A 17,338-nucleotide genomic window follows, 5' to 3' on the forward strand; every position below is an offset into this window, starting at 1 on the left:
GTGGGAGGTGGTATCTCTTTATGGACCTGATGATTAGTAATATTGAGCATCTGTTTATGTGTCTGTTGGCCATCTGTAGGTTTTCTTTGGAAAAGTATTTATTCAGTTCCTCTGCCCGTTTTTTTTTTTTTTTTTTTTGATATTGAGTGATATGAGTACTTTATATATTTTGGATATCAACCCCTCATCAAATACATCTTTTGAAAACATCTTCTCCAATTCAGTAAGTTGCCCTTTGATTTGTTGATGGTCTCCTACACTGAGCAAAAGCTGTTTAGTTTGATGTAGTCCCATTTGCTTATTTTTACTTTTGTTGCTCAAAGCAAAAGGAGACAGATCCCAAAAAAATACTGCTAAGACCAATGTCAGAGAGCTTACTGCCTATGTTTTCTTTTGGGAGTTTTATGGTTCCAGGTCTTACATTTAAGTCTTTGATCAACTTTGAGTTTACTTCTGTATATGGTGTAAGAAAGTGGTCAGTTTTTCTAACACCACTTATTGAAGAAACCGTCTTTTTCTTGTATATTCTTGCCTCTTTTGTCATAGATCAATTGACCATATAAACAAGGGATTATTTCTGGGCTCTCTATTCTGTTCCATTAGGCAACCTGTTTTATGCTCTCACCATTACTGTTTTGATTACTATAGTTTTGTAGTATAGTTTGAAATCAGGGATCAGATACCTCCTGCTTTGTTCTTCCTCCTCAAAATTGCTTTGGCTATTCAACATCTTTTGAGGTTCCATAGGAATTTTAGGATTACTTGTTCTAGGTTCTGGAAAAGTGAAAAACGCCATGAGTATTTCAATAAGGGTGGCATTGAATCTGTTGATTGCTTTGGGTATTATGGACATTTTAACAGTGTTAATTCTTCCAATCCATAGTGCAGTATATCTTTCCATTTCTTTGTGTCATCTTCAATTTCTTTTATCAGTGTCTTATAGTTTTCAGAGTATATAGTTCTTTCATCTACTTGGTTAAATTTATTCCTAGGTATTTTATTCTTTTTGATGAAACTATAAATGGAATTGTTTTCTTTATTTCTCCATTCTGGTACTTTGTTATTAGTTTATAGAAATGCAACAGATTTCTGTATGTTAATTTTGTATCCTGCAACTTCACTGAATTCATTTATTAATTCTAATTGTTTTTTGGTGGAGTCCTGGGTTTTCTATATAGAGTGTTATGTTATCTGCAAGTAGTGACAGTTTTACTTCTTTCTTTCCAATTTAGATGCCTTTTATTTCTTTGTCTTCCCAAGTCTGTAACTAGAACTTCCAATACTGTGAATAAAAGTGACAAAAGTGACAAGACAATCCTTGTCTTGTTCCTAATCTTAGAGGAAAAGCTTTCAGCTCTTCACCATTGAGTATGATGTTAGCTGTGTTTGTTATATTTGGCCTTTATTCGTTGAGGTATGTTCCCTCTATTCCCATTTTATTGGGAGTTTTTAAAATAATAAATAGATATTGAATTTTATCAAATATTTTTTCTGCATCTATTGAAATGATCATATGATTTTTATTCTTCAATTTGTTAACATGGTGTAACATGGTGTAACATGGTGATTGACTTGTGGATGTTAAACCATCCTTGCTACCCTGGAATTAATCCCACTTGATCATAGTGTATGATCCCTTTAATGTATTGTTGAACACAGTTTGCTGATATTTTGTTGAGGATTTTTGCATCTATGTTCATCAGGGGTGTTGGTTTGTAATTTTCTTTTTTGGTAGTATCTTTGTCTAGTTTTGGTTTCAGTGTAATGCTGGTCTTGTAAAATAAGTTTGGAAGTATACTTTCCTATTTAATTTTTTGGAATAATTTGAGAAGTATAGATATTAACTCTTCTTTAATTGTTTGGGGTAATTCACCTGTGAAACTATATGGACCTGGAATTTTACTTGTTGGGAGTTTTTGATTACTGATTGAGTTTCATTACTAGTAATCAGTTTATTCAGATTTTCTGTTTCTTTATGATTCAGTCTTGAACAAGTGTGTTTTGAGGATTTTATCCCTTTCTTTAAAGTTGTCTAATTTGTTGGCATATAATTGTTCACAATATTCTCTTATGCTCCTTCTGTAGTGTCAGCTGTAACTTCTCTTTTATTTCTAATTTTGCTTATTTGGGCTTTTTTTTTTTTAATGATGAGTCTGACTAAAGGTTTGATTTTGTTTATCTTTTTGAAACACCAGCTCTTAGTTTTATTAATCTTCTCTTTTTTTTCAGTCTCTATTTCATTTTCCTACTTGAATCTTTGTTATGTCCTTCCTTCTACTAACTTTGAGCTTAGCTTGTTCTTTTTTTAGTCCTTTAAGGTGTAAAGTTAGGTTGTTTACTTGAAATCTTTTTTTACTTTCTTAACTATATATATATACACATTTTTTTCATTATAGGCTATTACAAATTATTGAATATAGTTCCGTGTGCTATACAATAGGACCTTGTTGATCTATTTTATATATAGTAATTTGTATCTGCTAATCCCAAACTCCTAACTTATCCTCCCCGCTTCCCCCTTTGGTAACCATAAGTTTGTTTTCTATGTCTGTGAGTCTGTTTCTGTTTTATAAATAAGTTCATTTGTCTCTCTTTTTTTTTTTTTTAGATTCCACATATAAGTGATATCATGTGATATTTGGCTTTTTCTATCTGACTTACTTCACTTAGTATGATAATCTCTAGGCCCATCCATGTTACTGCAAATGGCATTATTTCATTCTTTTTTATGGCTGAGTATATACGTATATCTCTGTGTGTGTGTGTGTATGTGTATGCCACAACTTCTTTATCCAATCATCTGTCAAAGGACATTTATGTTGCTTCCATGTCTTGGCTGTTGTAAATAGTAATGCTGTGAACATTGGGGTGCATATATCTGTTTGAATTGGAGTTTTCTCCGGATATACACCCAGGGATGGGATTGCTGGATCATATGGTAAGTCTGTTTTTAGTTTTTTGAGGAATCTCCATACTGATTTCCATAATGGCTGCACCAAACTACATTCCCACCAGCAATGTAGGAGGGTTCCCTCTTCTCCACAACCTCTCCAGCATTTATCATTTGTGGACTTTTTGATAATGGCCATTCTGACTGGTGTGAGGTGATATCTTATTGTAGCAAAACTTGTTCTTTTCGTCCCTGGAAACCCAAGGGCTGGAAATTATCTGATCTACACTGGGGAGGTCAAACCCCAGAATGTGAGAACTGAAATGCTCCCAGGAGACAAGCCGGTTTTATGCACCAGGATAAAGGTGGCCAGGAATCTTGCCGTGACTCTCTACTCCTCCCAGTTCACTGTGCTGCTTCTTCCTAAGACCTGGTTTCTGCTTTCAACATCTTTTCCTGTTTCCCTATTTTTGACTTGCTTCAGTTTGTTTGCTTTTTGCCTTTGTCTTTTCAGCTGTTGGTTTCATCAAAGAGTCAAAGAGACACTCAGCGGGAGGGGAGTATCAGGCTCCCATATTATTTTTCTCTCCCACTCCTCTCCAGTTACCTGACAGCTGGCTGGCTACCTCTAGAATATATTACGGCCTCTGAGATTGGTAAACTGGAGAAGTATCAGCAGAAGCACCATGTCCATTGCATTGCCAAGCCAGAAGAAACAATCTTATCTCCTCATGGGAACAGTTTATTCTCATAGTACTTTGATTTAAGCTCACAAGGAGAAATGGCCAGTTACAGAGTCATTTCCCTGCATATTTTGATTTAGTTGCCTGGCTGTCCTTAGCACTAAATGGTAATGGCCCACATCTGGAAAAGCCTGGTGGGGTCTCCCTGGACACCTTGGCTCTCTGGTTTCAATCAAAGGGCCTTATCAGTCTTTTACAAGGGCTTGCAAATGTAGAAATAAATTTGTGAAGGCCAAATAAATGCAGAGCTGAGAGTGATCCTTTGATCCAAGCCTCTCATTATGTAGATAAGAAAAAGGAGGCTCAGAGAAGTGAAGGGGCTTGCCAAAGTCACGCAGCAGATCATGGCTAGGACTGCAATCCAGGTCACTGACTCAAGATCATCCAGGATTTATAGAAAATGTACAACAATGTTTGGTGTGACTCTCATGAAACCTCCTTGAGCTCGGGCAGGCTCCGTGTCTGCACTGTGATTAACCTCCTCACTGGTCTCCTGTCTCTGGCTCTCCACTGGCTAATTATCATGTACCTGCTGCCAGATTCATCTTCTTGGTTGATCCTCTGATCACATCTCTCCCTCTTCAAATCTTTGGAGGCTCCTAAAGAATAAAGCCCAACCTCCTCGGCATTGAGTGGCACAGACTCTCTCTAGCCTTACTTCCCGCCACTTCCAAAGTATCCTCATTCAGCCTGGACAGCTTGCCATTCCTGTTTAGAGCCTGAAACCTCTGCTTATGCTGTTCTGTGTGTTGAAACACACTTTCCATAGTTCTCCTCCTTTAAAGCCTGGCTTATTGTCAGGGAGGTCCCTTGGGCCAGGTCTGGGGGGAGGGGGATCTGTTGGAGCCTGTCTATTTGCTATCGACAGAGTTCTCCACCCAGGAAGTTAAGCAGACAAGTGGGCACCGCCAGGTGGTCCAGGCTAGAGCATCCAGTGCAATGTGTAGGAAGGCAGTTTGGTTCAGGTACAGTCTGGTAGCGGATGGTCAGTAGACAGGGAACATCTGGGCAAGTGATCTGGCAGCAGGTGTCGGAACACGAGCTTCCGGGGAGGGGCATTTTGGTGCCAAGTTCTGGGGACACAGAAGCAAACCACACAGATGTGGCCTTACCTATAGGAATCTTGCAGTTTGGTGGGTAAGACAGATATTAAACATAGATGATTTCATCACATATGCATCAAATTCCTATGATTATCATTTCTCTAATGTGAAATCCAAGTCTCACCGCGGTTGAAAAACTTTCCAAGGTTCTTCAGTGTATCAATTTCAGAGACACCTCCAAGGCCCATGCTCCCTTCAGAGACAGCTTCATTTCTGGAGAAACCAGGGATCAGGGCTGAGTAGTAAGGGAGTAAGCATTACTACTATTAATGGTGACTGTATTCATATGAGAAAGGCTGCTCTCCCTTTACGTGATTATTACCTGTCATGTATCAGACTGAATCCTAGGCGCTTTGCATGTGTTAGTTAATTTAAAATCTCTCAGTAACTGTGCAGTAATGATCCTTTCTATTTCACAACTGCAGAAGGCACAGGTTAGACAGGACAAAAAATTTGTCTAAGATCACCCAGCTATGGTGGAGAAAGGCATTCAACCTAGATCTCTCTGGCTGTAAAATCAGTGTCCTTTTCAGCAGACCAGGCTGCCTCTCTACCACCATTTATCTAAAAAAACCCATTGAGAACCTCTTTTTTTCCCTTCTTCAAGGGAAGGAGGGAGAATGAGATGAGGTCTATGTAGATGGTGAAAACAGAGACTAAAAATATTAGTTTCAATCCCAGGAGTCACCTTTGATTTCTCTCCATCATTTATCCCCCATATCCAGCTAGACTACCAGGACTTCTAAATCCACCGTCTTCCCTCCATCTCCCCTCCATCTCCCCTGTTACCACCCTGTTTAAGCTGTCAATTCCTAGCAGTTTGGCCTGAGCATATGGGCAAATATTGGTGTCACTTACTGAAATGGGAAGGGCTCAGGGAGGGTCACGTTGAGAGGTGAAAGTGTTGTAAATCAAAAGCTTTGTTTGACCACGGTGAAGTTGAGTGTTTACTCGACATCCAAGGGGAGATGTCAAAGAGTAGTTAGATATTGTAATCAAGAATCTGACTCCATTTTTCATGCTTGACTGCTGATGGCTTTCAGGCCTCACCTCTCCGTTGTCAACTTTTGAGGTACATCTGAGCAAGCAGATAAGATAGCCTGGGCCCTGGGCTGGGGAGACCTGACAGGCAGTTTCCTGCTCTCCTCCTGTTTACTCTGACTCAGTGTCCTTTAGAGCTAAAAGGACCTTTGATTCCTATGTCATAGTCAAGCCCAGCCTCCCAATAAATAAACTCAACTCTCAAAGGAGTTGAGCCTTTGCTATCCTGTGGTTGACCTGAGTTGTAGGTTTGGGACTCTGTCTTGGTCTCTCCTCCTGGGCTAAGGACTGGAGCCCTGCCAGCATCCTTGTCCTGAACCAGGGCAGCACCCAGCACTGAACCCTGCTGACTCAGGGTCCTTACTTCCTTATTTTATTTTAATTAAAATTTTTAAAAAATTTATACAATTTTAAAGATTACTTTCCATTTACTGTTATTACAAAATACTGGCTATGTTCCTGGTGTTGTACAATGCATCCTTGAGCGTATCTTATACTCAGTCGTCTGTACCTCCCACTCCACACCCCTCTATTGCCCACCCCACAAACTGGTAACCACTAGTTTATTCTCTGTATCTGTGAGTCTGCTTCTTTTTTGTTGTATTGACTAGTTTGTTGTATTTTTTAGATGCCACATAGAAGTGATATCATACAGTATTTGTCTTTCTCTGTCTGACTTATTTTACTTAGTATGATGCCCTCCAAGTCCATCCATGTTGCTGCAAATGGCAAAATTTCATTCTTTTTTATGGCTGAGTAGTATTCCATTATATGTATATGTATGTGAGTGTGTGTGTATATATGTGTGTGTGTGTATATATACATCTCACATCTTCCTTATCCATTCTTCTGTTGATGGACTCTTCGGTTGCTTCCATATCTTGGCTATTGTAAATAATGCTGCTGTGAACACTGGGGTGCACATATCTTTTTGAATTAGTGTTGTTTTTTTCTGGATATATACCCAGGTGTGAAATTGCTGGGTCATATTGTGACTCTATTTTTAGTTTTTTAGAGGTTTTTAGAAACCTCCATACTGTTTTCCACAGTGGCTGTACCAACTTACATTCCCACTAACAGTGTACAAGTGTTTTCTTTTCTCTGTATCCTCACCAACATTTGTTATTTGTGTTATTTCTGATAGTCATTCTGACAGGTGTGAAGTGATAGCTCATTGTGGTTTTGATTTGCATTTTCCTGATGATTAGTGATGTTGAACATATTCTCATGTGCCTGTTGGGTCCTTCCTACTTTAGATTTTCTTCTTCCCAGGGCCAGATCTTGTCCCTGAACCCCTAGTCAGTAGTCCTGTACATATGAACACCACCCTTATATCTGATTGCCATTGTTGCCAAAACACAGCCTCTCTACCCTGCTTACTGAATTGAGACTTGAGGACAGAGTTTTAGGTGAAGTAGAAGAGGCAGCTTTATTTCTTTGCCAGGCAAAGAAGGTCACAGTGGGCTAATGCCTCTAAGACTGTGAGCCTACTAGGGGGAGAAGGCAAGGGGTTTTATAGTAAAAGTTCAAGAGTTCAAGGGGAAGAGCTAGTTTCCATAGAGATCATATACAGGATAACAAGTTTTTCCTATTTCTTCAGATGCAGCAGTCCCCTTCCCTCTGCTGAGTATGAAGTTCACCTTCAGCTTTCAGACTCTCTTAATATACTTGTACCTAGAACAAAGAATACATAGGAAGGGGCTTCATGGCAAAGAGCTCTAGAGAAAAACTTGTGCAATTTAGAGTCAGATTGATAAATGCTTTTAGCTTTTCAAGTAGATTGAGGCCTGGGACCTCCTGCTACAGACTGGGGCCTGCAGCTTGAACAACAGGATACAAGGAAACCACAGGGAGTCAGAAACAACTGCAACATGCACAGTTTGGGGCCAGTTATGAACAACAAGATGCACAAAACACCCAACTGCTGTTTCTGAGGTGTCAGAGTCAAGAGCAGGGGCACTGGGGGCAAGAGCAGGGCACTGAGCAAGATCCCTGCACATAGCACCAGCACCACAAGGGGGTTGGGTGCAGCGCCCAAACTTTCCTCTTCTCCAGACTAACCCTGGTCAGCAAGAGATGAGAAAAGCCCTTTAAACCATTATACAGTTATAAACACCTTTACAGACACCAGATGGTCACCAATGACAATAGGTGCTTGCTGTTTTCACTATTGTCAGTAATACCCTTGTAACTGAGATTGATGGCTGACTTCTTTTAATGGTGGTCTCATCTCAAATGTCATCTCCTCAGAGAATCCTTCCCTGATTATGCTTTGTAATGCAGCAACCTCCTGTCCATCAGTTTCCATGTTCTACTTTTCTCCATAACTCTTGTTATGTAAAACTACTTATATTTATATCTTCCTTTGATGTTTGTTTACCTACTTGTTTATTCTTGGCCTGCTCCCAGGGGGCCTCCTTCTCCTCGCACTGAAAGTGTAAATTTTGTGAGAGGAACCTCGCTCTTCTGCTTCCAGCATGGGAAACAGCACCTGGCACATAGTAAGAATCAGTAAATATTTTCAATGAATTTTAAAAGCAACTAAAAATAAAACTTTTTGCTTCTGTACCCTAGGGTATGGTGTTTACTCCAGAAAGTCCTTATTACCACATCCTCAGATGGTAGTTGGGAGGTGTGTGGTCATTGAGCAATATGGATTGAGTGGACTGGTATAATCACGAGGTTCAGTCATTTATAAAAAGACCAGAATGTTTATCTATGAGCACGTTGTAAGGAGCTTTCCTGCCTCCTAATAATTCCCTGTGGTTTAATATATATGGGGTCTTTGTGGATAAATGTTAGTCCAGGAAAGGAGTGGACCAGAGCATCTAATTTTCTCCTGGAATCCAAGTTAAGAAGAATATTGATGATTGCCAAGAAAATATAAATTTACCCTGAGATTAATAATGCTTATGGTTTAGGGCTCCTCATTTGTCCACATGTTGTCCAAGGCTCTAAGAGGAACTCTAGCAGTGTGCTTGCATGGTCATGTGAATTTGTACAATGTTCAAAAGTAAGACATGTCACTTAAATCAGTCTAGGCACTGCCTCTTTGCTTCAGCTTCCAGTATGTTGCACTATCTCTGGTGTTGGCTGGTGTTGGAGGGCTGCAGACATTTCTGGGTTGTGGTTGAGGGATGTTGGATCATGGATGCGTTTGATTTCGGTTTAGTGAGATGCATTAATGTGAATCATTGTCCTCACCATGTATAGTCAAATTGTAATATGCATCCTGGTGTAGTAAAGTCTTGCAGCCCTATTTCTACTACTCACTGTACTCTGACAGTGCCAGAGGTGGGATCCTAACATGAACACATGTGCTGATCTGTGGTAGCAGAAATATAAAGACAGTGGAGAAGAAACAATATTTGAAATGTATGGGGCCGGAAGCTGGTCTGCAGAAAATACTTACAGTTAATCAGATGTTTAGAAATATTAAGTGGTAGAATTGGTTCTCCTTGGCACCTAGTCAAAATGGAATTTCTCGCCTATTAGGAATATACTCAACAAGGCAGCATGCACAATTATAATGCCCCTTACACCAGCTTCACCAAATAGGATTTATGAGCATCCCTGCACTCACAGGACACAAACCTGTATCAGTACCAACAGCGGGTGTGTCGGCATAAAGTCTCCTATATTTTGCATCCCAAAGTGTCAGATCTCGTCTTAGTGTGTCTGACCTGTCTTACCGTGTCTGACACATCTGGTTCTCACAAAGCCTATGTTGGACCCAGAAGAAATGGTACTTAAAATGATCACTGATACCACAAGATAGGCTGTATTGACAAGCACTTCAGTGACAGCATTCCTACACACAGTCATTAATGAGTCACTCTGTGTGGTTTAAAAATAACTTGATTATATAATTATGTAGCTGAATAAAAATATAGAGGCAATTAAAAGTGTATTTGAATTTCTCTTGGTAGGCCTTAACTTTAGATTAATTCTGTATATTTTTTTGCAGAAGTATTGATTACACCTGAAATCACATCTTATGAGTGGAAGCCAAAAATGTAAACTAGGAAAAAAATGCTGTTTGAAACTTTAAATGTCAAAAGCTCTCTTATTACATCACAAAGGTAACTAAAATCTCTGCTGGTCAAATCCTGAAGATGAGAAAAGAATTATGATTGTCCAGAAAATATAGACAATGAAATTGACAACAGAGCTAAAGGGGAGATAATGAGAGTCAGGACGTCCCTAAACAGAAGGCATAAAAGCAAAAGAGAGATGAAAATAATAGTAGAGGAAAAGATAATTCGTGACCTCAACAGGACACACACAAAGGTCAAAGGTCAACAGTGGCTTTATTTGTATGAATCTGTTGTGCCCTGTGCAAGTGTCCTGTTAAAATCAGCAGTAATTTCATTCAACTTGATTTGGTGGAAGACAGTTGAAAAAAATAACATAAAACTATGTGTCATACAAGGACATCAATGTCAAACTGGTTATTGAATGTCGTCAACTCAAGAAATATTTAAGATTAGTCATACACAATAAATCTTGAAATGCCCTGAAATCTTATAGCTCACATATGAAAGAAACTTTATAGACATTCCCCCAATTTAATGATAATCCTGGACATTTATATTACATTCTCAATAGCAAGTTGCCCAGCTGAAACTTTTTCTAAGCTATCCAGAATAAAAACAAATTTCAACGGTCCATGCTGGAGGAAGAAGGACTCAATTATCTTTTTGTTCCGTCTGTAGAAAATATTACAAAGCTGTCATTGTATGAAGAGGTGATCAAAGAGTATGCGGCCAAAAATGTAGGAAAAAAGCTAATTAATAAAAACAAAAATTTGGGATTTTATGATACTTGTCAGCTTTTAAAAATTTATAGCTCATGGTCATTTATTTTCTCATTCTAAGTAAATATTCACTCTTGAACCTTTTTATATTCATCATTTCGTATTCTTTCTCTTTAAGAGGGTCCCCACAGGAACAAACCATGTGAACTTCAGGCCACACCAAACCTGAATCAGCCTGGGCAGGAAACTATAGCTGTGGCCTCTGTGGCCTTCACAACAGAGAAACATGGGATGAAATCTTGTTCGAGCAGGGTCTAGACACCGAGGGGGTAGGAATTTCTCATGTAATGTATAATATAAAGTTTTTATTTGTTGAAACAGCTATTCCTCAACCAACAAGGCAAGAGTTTTACTATGGGGCATCACCTGTGTAGGTTATTTAACAACAGAAAAAGAGTCACTTGTCTGTCCATCTCAAAATACTGTGTCTTCATTTCCTAGTGTACTGGGTTGTCCCCTCTAAGTTCATGTCCACCTGGAACGTCAGAATGTGACCTCATTTGGAAATAGGGTCTTTGCAGATGTAATTGGTTAGCTTAAGATAAGGTCATACTGGATTAGGATGGGTCCTGAATCTGGTGTTCTTGTAAGAAGGCTGAGTAAGGAGAACAGAGACACAGAGGGAAGAAGGCCACGTGAAGATGGAGGCAGAGATCGTGTTACTGAGTCCAGACTCATGCTGCTTGCTGCATGACAAGCCAATAAATCAGGAGTTGAGGTATTAGGGGCAAGGAATAATGACTTTATTCGGAAAGCCAGCAGGTTGAGAAGATGGCAGACTAATGCCCTGGAGAACCATCTTCCCCAAGTCAAAATTTAGGCTCCTTTTATACTGAAAAGGGGAGGGGGTGTGGTTGGTTGTTGCAAACTTCTTGGCATGGGAATCCTTTATTCTTGCAGCTGCCCATGTAGGTCAGGTCATGCTGTCCCTGTAAACCTCCAACAAGACAACTGCTATTTTCTAATCTTCAACTTTTTATCTTTATACGAATGGGAAGGTGTTATACCCTTAAAGGTCAGGGCCTTGAGAATGGGCTATTCTGTATGTTCCAGGCTCTAGGCAACATTCTTTTACAAAAAGTTCAGAACCAGCATGACTAAGCACCGAAAACAGAGCACAGGGTTAGAGCTAAAGGAGCAGATCTCATGTGGAGCCAGATTTGTTCTTCCCTACAACATTTGGAGGGGTGTGGGAACAAGCCCAGAAATGCCTGAGGCAATCAGAAACAGGAAGAGGGGAGTGGGGGCTCTCCCCTACAGCCTTGGGAGGGAGCATGGCCCTCTTAACACCCTGATTTCATACTTGTTACCTCTGGAACTGTAAAGAAATACATTTCTGTTGTTTTAAGCCACCAGGTTTGTGGTAATTTGTTGTAGCAGACCTAGGAAATTAATACGTCAGGATAAATGGTATATCTTGGTGAGTGAGGGCAGTGCTAATGGTCAGAATTTCAAGACAAGCAAGCAGAAAAAGCCTGGTCCTCTATCTTCCCATGACTCCACTGCAGAAACAAACATTCCTGGTGCTTTTCACTATGTGCTGTTGCTGTGCAGGCTATGGTGGGGAACAGAGAGGTGGTTAGACACAGTCCTGACCTCAAGGCACTTACAAGCAGGCAGAGAGACAGGGCATGGATAAAAACACGGCTGCTCCCTGGGACAGAAGGGGTCCAGCCCACATTTTGCACTGGGCTCCTGTGGTGGCAAGGTGGCAGGTGAAGGGGGCGTGAGTGCTATGAGATTGAGCTGACAGCAAACTGGACAGGGGATTGGATGCTGAGAGAGCGGGGAGTGGGTGGGAGAAAGAAATGGATTTCCAGAATTTTCCGTGAGGATGAAACATTAAGGAGAGGGGAAAATACCTAAAGGTGATTTTTCTCAGAATGATTTCTGGGTTGGCTGCGTGCATGTTGTCCGGCATCGTGCCTTTGACAGTCTCAGCAGTGCAACTTGCCCTTGCTGTTCAGAGCTTTCAGAGTGAGGCTGTTGTTTCTTTGATATGATGCCTAGTAGATTGGCAGGGTTGTGGGACCTTCTGGCTTTGTGTGGGTTACTCATGGGCACAAATTTTGTCATGGAAGGTTGGATATGAGCTGGGTGAGGGAGGAGCTGCAACAAGGCAGCAGTTGAGACCAGAGATAAGACATTCTACTCGGAGCTGCTATTGGTCACAGAGTTCCCCATGACCTCATGCAAGTTCTCCCCTGAAAGGCAACTTGTTGTAGAGATAGCAGTAATCTCTCTGGGGTGTTGTGACTCCTGGGCTAATATTTGTTCCCTCCCGCCCCACCGTCCACAAGCAGGAAACAGCCAGAGCCCACCGGCTTTAGAACTTGCTCTCAGACTCTTCAGTCTTCTCAAAGCTTCACAGAAACCCTTGCTTTCTCTTTCCATTCAGGTGTAACCTCTTAGAGCCTCCTGCAAACTCTTCCATAAACCCTCCTTTCCACCCTGAGAGTGCATTCGTCAATAGGATCTGAACACATCCTTAGTTGCTAATGTGGTACGTTATTTCTAAAACTTGTATTTTATAAAGTACATCATGAAATTCAATCCCAGGGCCCAGGTGGTTTAGAGACTGTTCCAAATGGTCTACTTATTTGAAAGCAACGAGGGGGGCTAGTCTTAAAAAAAAATCCCTTTACATTTTGGCCAGGTCCCTGATGTACAGTTGGGCCACATCATAAAAGACTCAGATGGTTATGGCCAATGTCATCTGATTGAATCATCTCTCTACCCAGATGATTAGTCTGTGGGATTGGGGCTGTTCCCAAATTCAGAGAACTTTAGACTGCACACTTGGGTACCTGGGGAGTTGACTGCGGCCACCTGCTTTCTTGGACACTGAAGAGGAAAAGGCATCTGTCAATTGTGTTCCCTTGGTACTAGCCCCCACTGACTCTAAACACAAAATTCAGTTGAAAATAAGCTCTCACATGATGTCAGAGTTGGGAAGAAATTGCATCCTGAGTATGGCTGGCAGTCAATTCTTGGGTTTTTTTTTTTTTGGTGTTTTTTTTGTTTTGTTTTTTTTTTTTGTCTCTCATCTTTCCCAGGGAAGACTCTCTTTATGGCTCAAAGTCCACAAAACCTGCCTCTTCCATTTCAGTATAAACTTAATGAACTCTAGATGCTTTCACTAGAGGGTAGAGGGCTGGAGGGGATTCAGATCTGGTGCTACTTCTTGATGTTTATGTGAGCCGGGATGGGTCACTTTGCTCTTCATTTCCTCCACATGTAAGGTGAAGCTGGAAAGCCCAACTTGTGATTCTCCACCTTCTGATGGGAAGGAGACTGCTTTCTTCCAGAGAACCAGTGGTTCTGATCATCTGTAATGCATTACCTCTTACTCTAGCTGTCACTGGCAATTAGTATGGTTCCCAAAGTCCTCTGTCTTCTATATAAGCCAAACTAAGTCATAAAAGATCCTCTGCAAGGTCACTGTATCAGACATCCCTGGGAGAGTCAATCATAGTATATTCTCTATATAAACGGTGCCCCAGAGCTGTGTAAACTGGCAGTTACTGAGGATGTAGTGGGAATCAGTATTCCTATACCTTTCAGTTCTTTGCCGATGCAAATCTCAGTGATTGCTGCCTCCAGGGACAGTGTTTTTGAGCTACTATTTTGCTCAGGAGGGCAAAGTGCAGGGTATTCCCTTGGCCTTTCCTACTTGGCCCCTTCTTCACAGACTAGGAAGCCAGTGTGTGGATTCTGTGAGTTCCTGAGAATGTGCTTCCAACAGTGTATCCAGAAATTCCAGGACAGATATGGAGTTTCCACTGAGCTTATCATGAACCAAAGCTGAGTCAAATTCCATTTGTCACTTGACCTCTGTAAGTCCTCACTCTGCCGAGTTCTGGACCTTAGGATTTAGTGTTGAATTAAGGCCAGTGACTAGTAATTCCTCAGAAGTATATTTACTCTGTTAAAAAACACAGAAACTTTGGGAAAAGTCTAGGAGAAAGAGTTACAGTGCATACCTCCAGTGTTTTTATATGGCTGATCATTTCTTCTTCAAGAGTACTTGGCTATCTCTGCATTCAGTGGACCTTGGGTTTGTTCAGATGTGGAAATTGCCTTAGGGACTGCAACAATATTACTAGCATAATATCATATCATAAGGCCTAAGATATGCTAATCAGGCAGTTCTTCATGAGATGCCAGTCTGTGTAGAGCCTGGGGTACCAAAAGGTCAACTACACTCTCCAGTCTTACCCCTATAAGGCAGACACTGCAATATTGCTGCCTATTATGGTGACCATATCTAGTTTAAAACTGTATGTGAAATGCTTCTAATGGCCCTTGGCCCCACTGAAGTTCCTTCTTCCCAGTGGAATCAGTGACTCTGGTTACCTGGAACTTCTCCCATCAGCATCCTGACCCTTAGAGAAATGCCATCAAAGCACTTTCCCTTCATCGCTGTCGATCTTGAGGTCTTGGTAAGAGAGTGTGTTCAGATCAACAGGGCAGCCACTGGTAGGGACTGAGTGGGTCACACGTGATAAATCCACTCTAGCATTCCTGTTCCCTCAAAGACTTTGGTTTCCTTCCTCTACTAATACCAGAGGGTTTCTGGACTTCCAACTTCCTTTATTTATGTCGTTGCTATGTCTGTGTTTCCATCAACAACTCCTGTGTGCTCAAGCTAGACACTGAATCCAGGATCCCTGGCAGGACACCCTTCAGCCAGATGTATTTGTTCTATCTGTGGCTGAAGCACTCTTAAAATCTATTCCTACACTTGTTCCTCAGTTTTTTAAGGCCTCTCACCTCAGGTTTGACTTTGAAGTTACCTCCTTCCTATCCTCTAAAGCACTCATGGATTTGATTCTAAGTCTGAAAACAATGATGGAAGGAAGATCGTTACCTTTACTTCCTATTGCAGGGCCTCTCCCTCAGGCATGGGAATAATGGATTATTCCAGCAGTTGAGGAATGGCCTCATCCAAGAGGGGATGAACTGCTGTTTCCACTGCCAAAGGTTCAGTGTGGGCCGGACTTTCAGGTTACCCTTGAAACCATTCCCTGTGGTCCCTTACAATTTCTAGGAAGCCATTCTTTCTTAATTGGTCCCCTAGCTTTGACCTTAGAACTAGTGTGGGATGCTGGGAACTCATTTTATATTTTACTTTGTCAACCTAAGGATCAAGCTGAACAGGCTTTATTTCTGCCTCAGCTTTGTAGATGTAAAATATAAGAGATTCTTTTTGCCTGGGCGTAGAAGTTTTTCGGGTTCCAGTCCATACCTTGACGTAGAGAATTTAGGGATTTGCATTTGTCACTCTCTTTCTTTGAGCTGTGATTGCTCTCCATTTGGTCCTTGAATTCCACATGCATGCTTTTTCACTAGTGTGATGGTCCTGCTAATTTTGCTCTCAATGTGTCCTCGGGCAATAAGTTAGTCCTTATCATTATTGTTGTTACTGTACACCATGAGTTTCTTTGTTTCCAGCCCTAGAAATTAATAGGAATTTCCCTGCCTTTAGCCACCCCCATTAGATTAGATAGGCAGCTCAAAATCCCTGTCCCTCCTCTCCCCTACCCCCCATTCTCTCAGCTTTCTGGACCATGACTCGATCCTGGACACTTAGTTGCGAATAACAAAATGACTCTGGTTCACTTCTGCAGAAAAGTAATATATCAGAAGAGTATTAGGTAAAACATAGAATCAATGGGAAATTCTGGAGAACCAGGCTCAGAATGTTGGTAAGAACAAAGGAGGCAGGGTAGAAGGGAACACAGCCAAGATCATGCCCTGGGCACAGATTGGTTAAGATACCTCAATGGTACCACCATTCCCATCACTCACCACCGTCACCACTAGTCATGTGTTGGTGCTAGAGTCCTGCTGCTGCCATCTCTACTGAGGATACTTTACAAAACTACCTCCATGTCCTTGGATTATTTCTTTGAGATGCAGCGTTAGGTGGGATCATCTCAATGGCTGAGTCTGTTTCATTTGCCCTTCTCTAGGCTTCCAGGAAGTGGGGAGAGGAAGGATTTTTGCTCTTCAGCTTCTGTAGAGGGTGGGACACTGGATCTCATTAATATTCCATGCTATGAAGAATTATCCACTAGTAGGAAGAGGACTTAAATGTTGGGTAGGGAAAACCAAACCAAATCCAACCAAAAATATTACCACTGATATTTTTTCATTCATTCAACTATCATGTATTGAGTACCCGCTATGCTACATGCTAGGCTGTAGTTTTCAACCTACCAATACAGGCAACCTAGTATTACTTAGAGGTACCTTAAAGTGTTCTGCAAACAATGAAAAGTTATCTGAGCAGTTGTCCATTGCTCTTATTATGCCAAGTATAATCCCACCTCTGAGCCTTGGAACCTGCTGTTCCCTCTGCTTGGAAATCTCTTCTTCTAGAGAGCTCATAGCTAGCTCCTCACTTCCTTCACTTTTCTGTTGGATTGAGCTGTCAACATGGTTGAGATGGGACCTGCATTTCCCAGAATTCCTGTTCCTATTTCTTTCTAGGTTAAAATTGGCGATAAATAAATAAATAAAGAAAGAAAGAAAGAAAGAAGGAACATGTAGGAGATTTGGAAGGCTGAACAGGAGTAGTGGTCTTTCTTCTAGGAAAGTTGTTATGGGCAGTGTTGATGGACAGACACAGAAGTGCCTGGCAAGTCCCAACTTTTGCTCACACTCCTATGCTTCATGCCTAGATCTTTGGCTGCAACTGTGTAGAGGCAATAGCTACATAAAATCAAGAGCTCTCTGTAGA

Source organism: Camelus ferus, chromosome 13, assembly GCF_009834535.1.
Source record: "Camelus ferus isolate YT-003-E chromosome 13, BCGSAC_Cfer_1.0, whole genome shotgun sequence".
Classification (NCBI taxonomy): Eukaryota; Metazoa; Chordata; class Mammalia; order Artiodactyla; family Camelidae; genus Camelus; species Camelus ferus.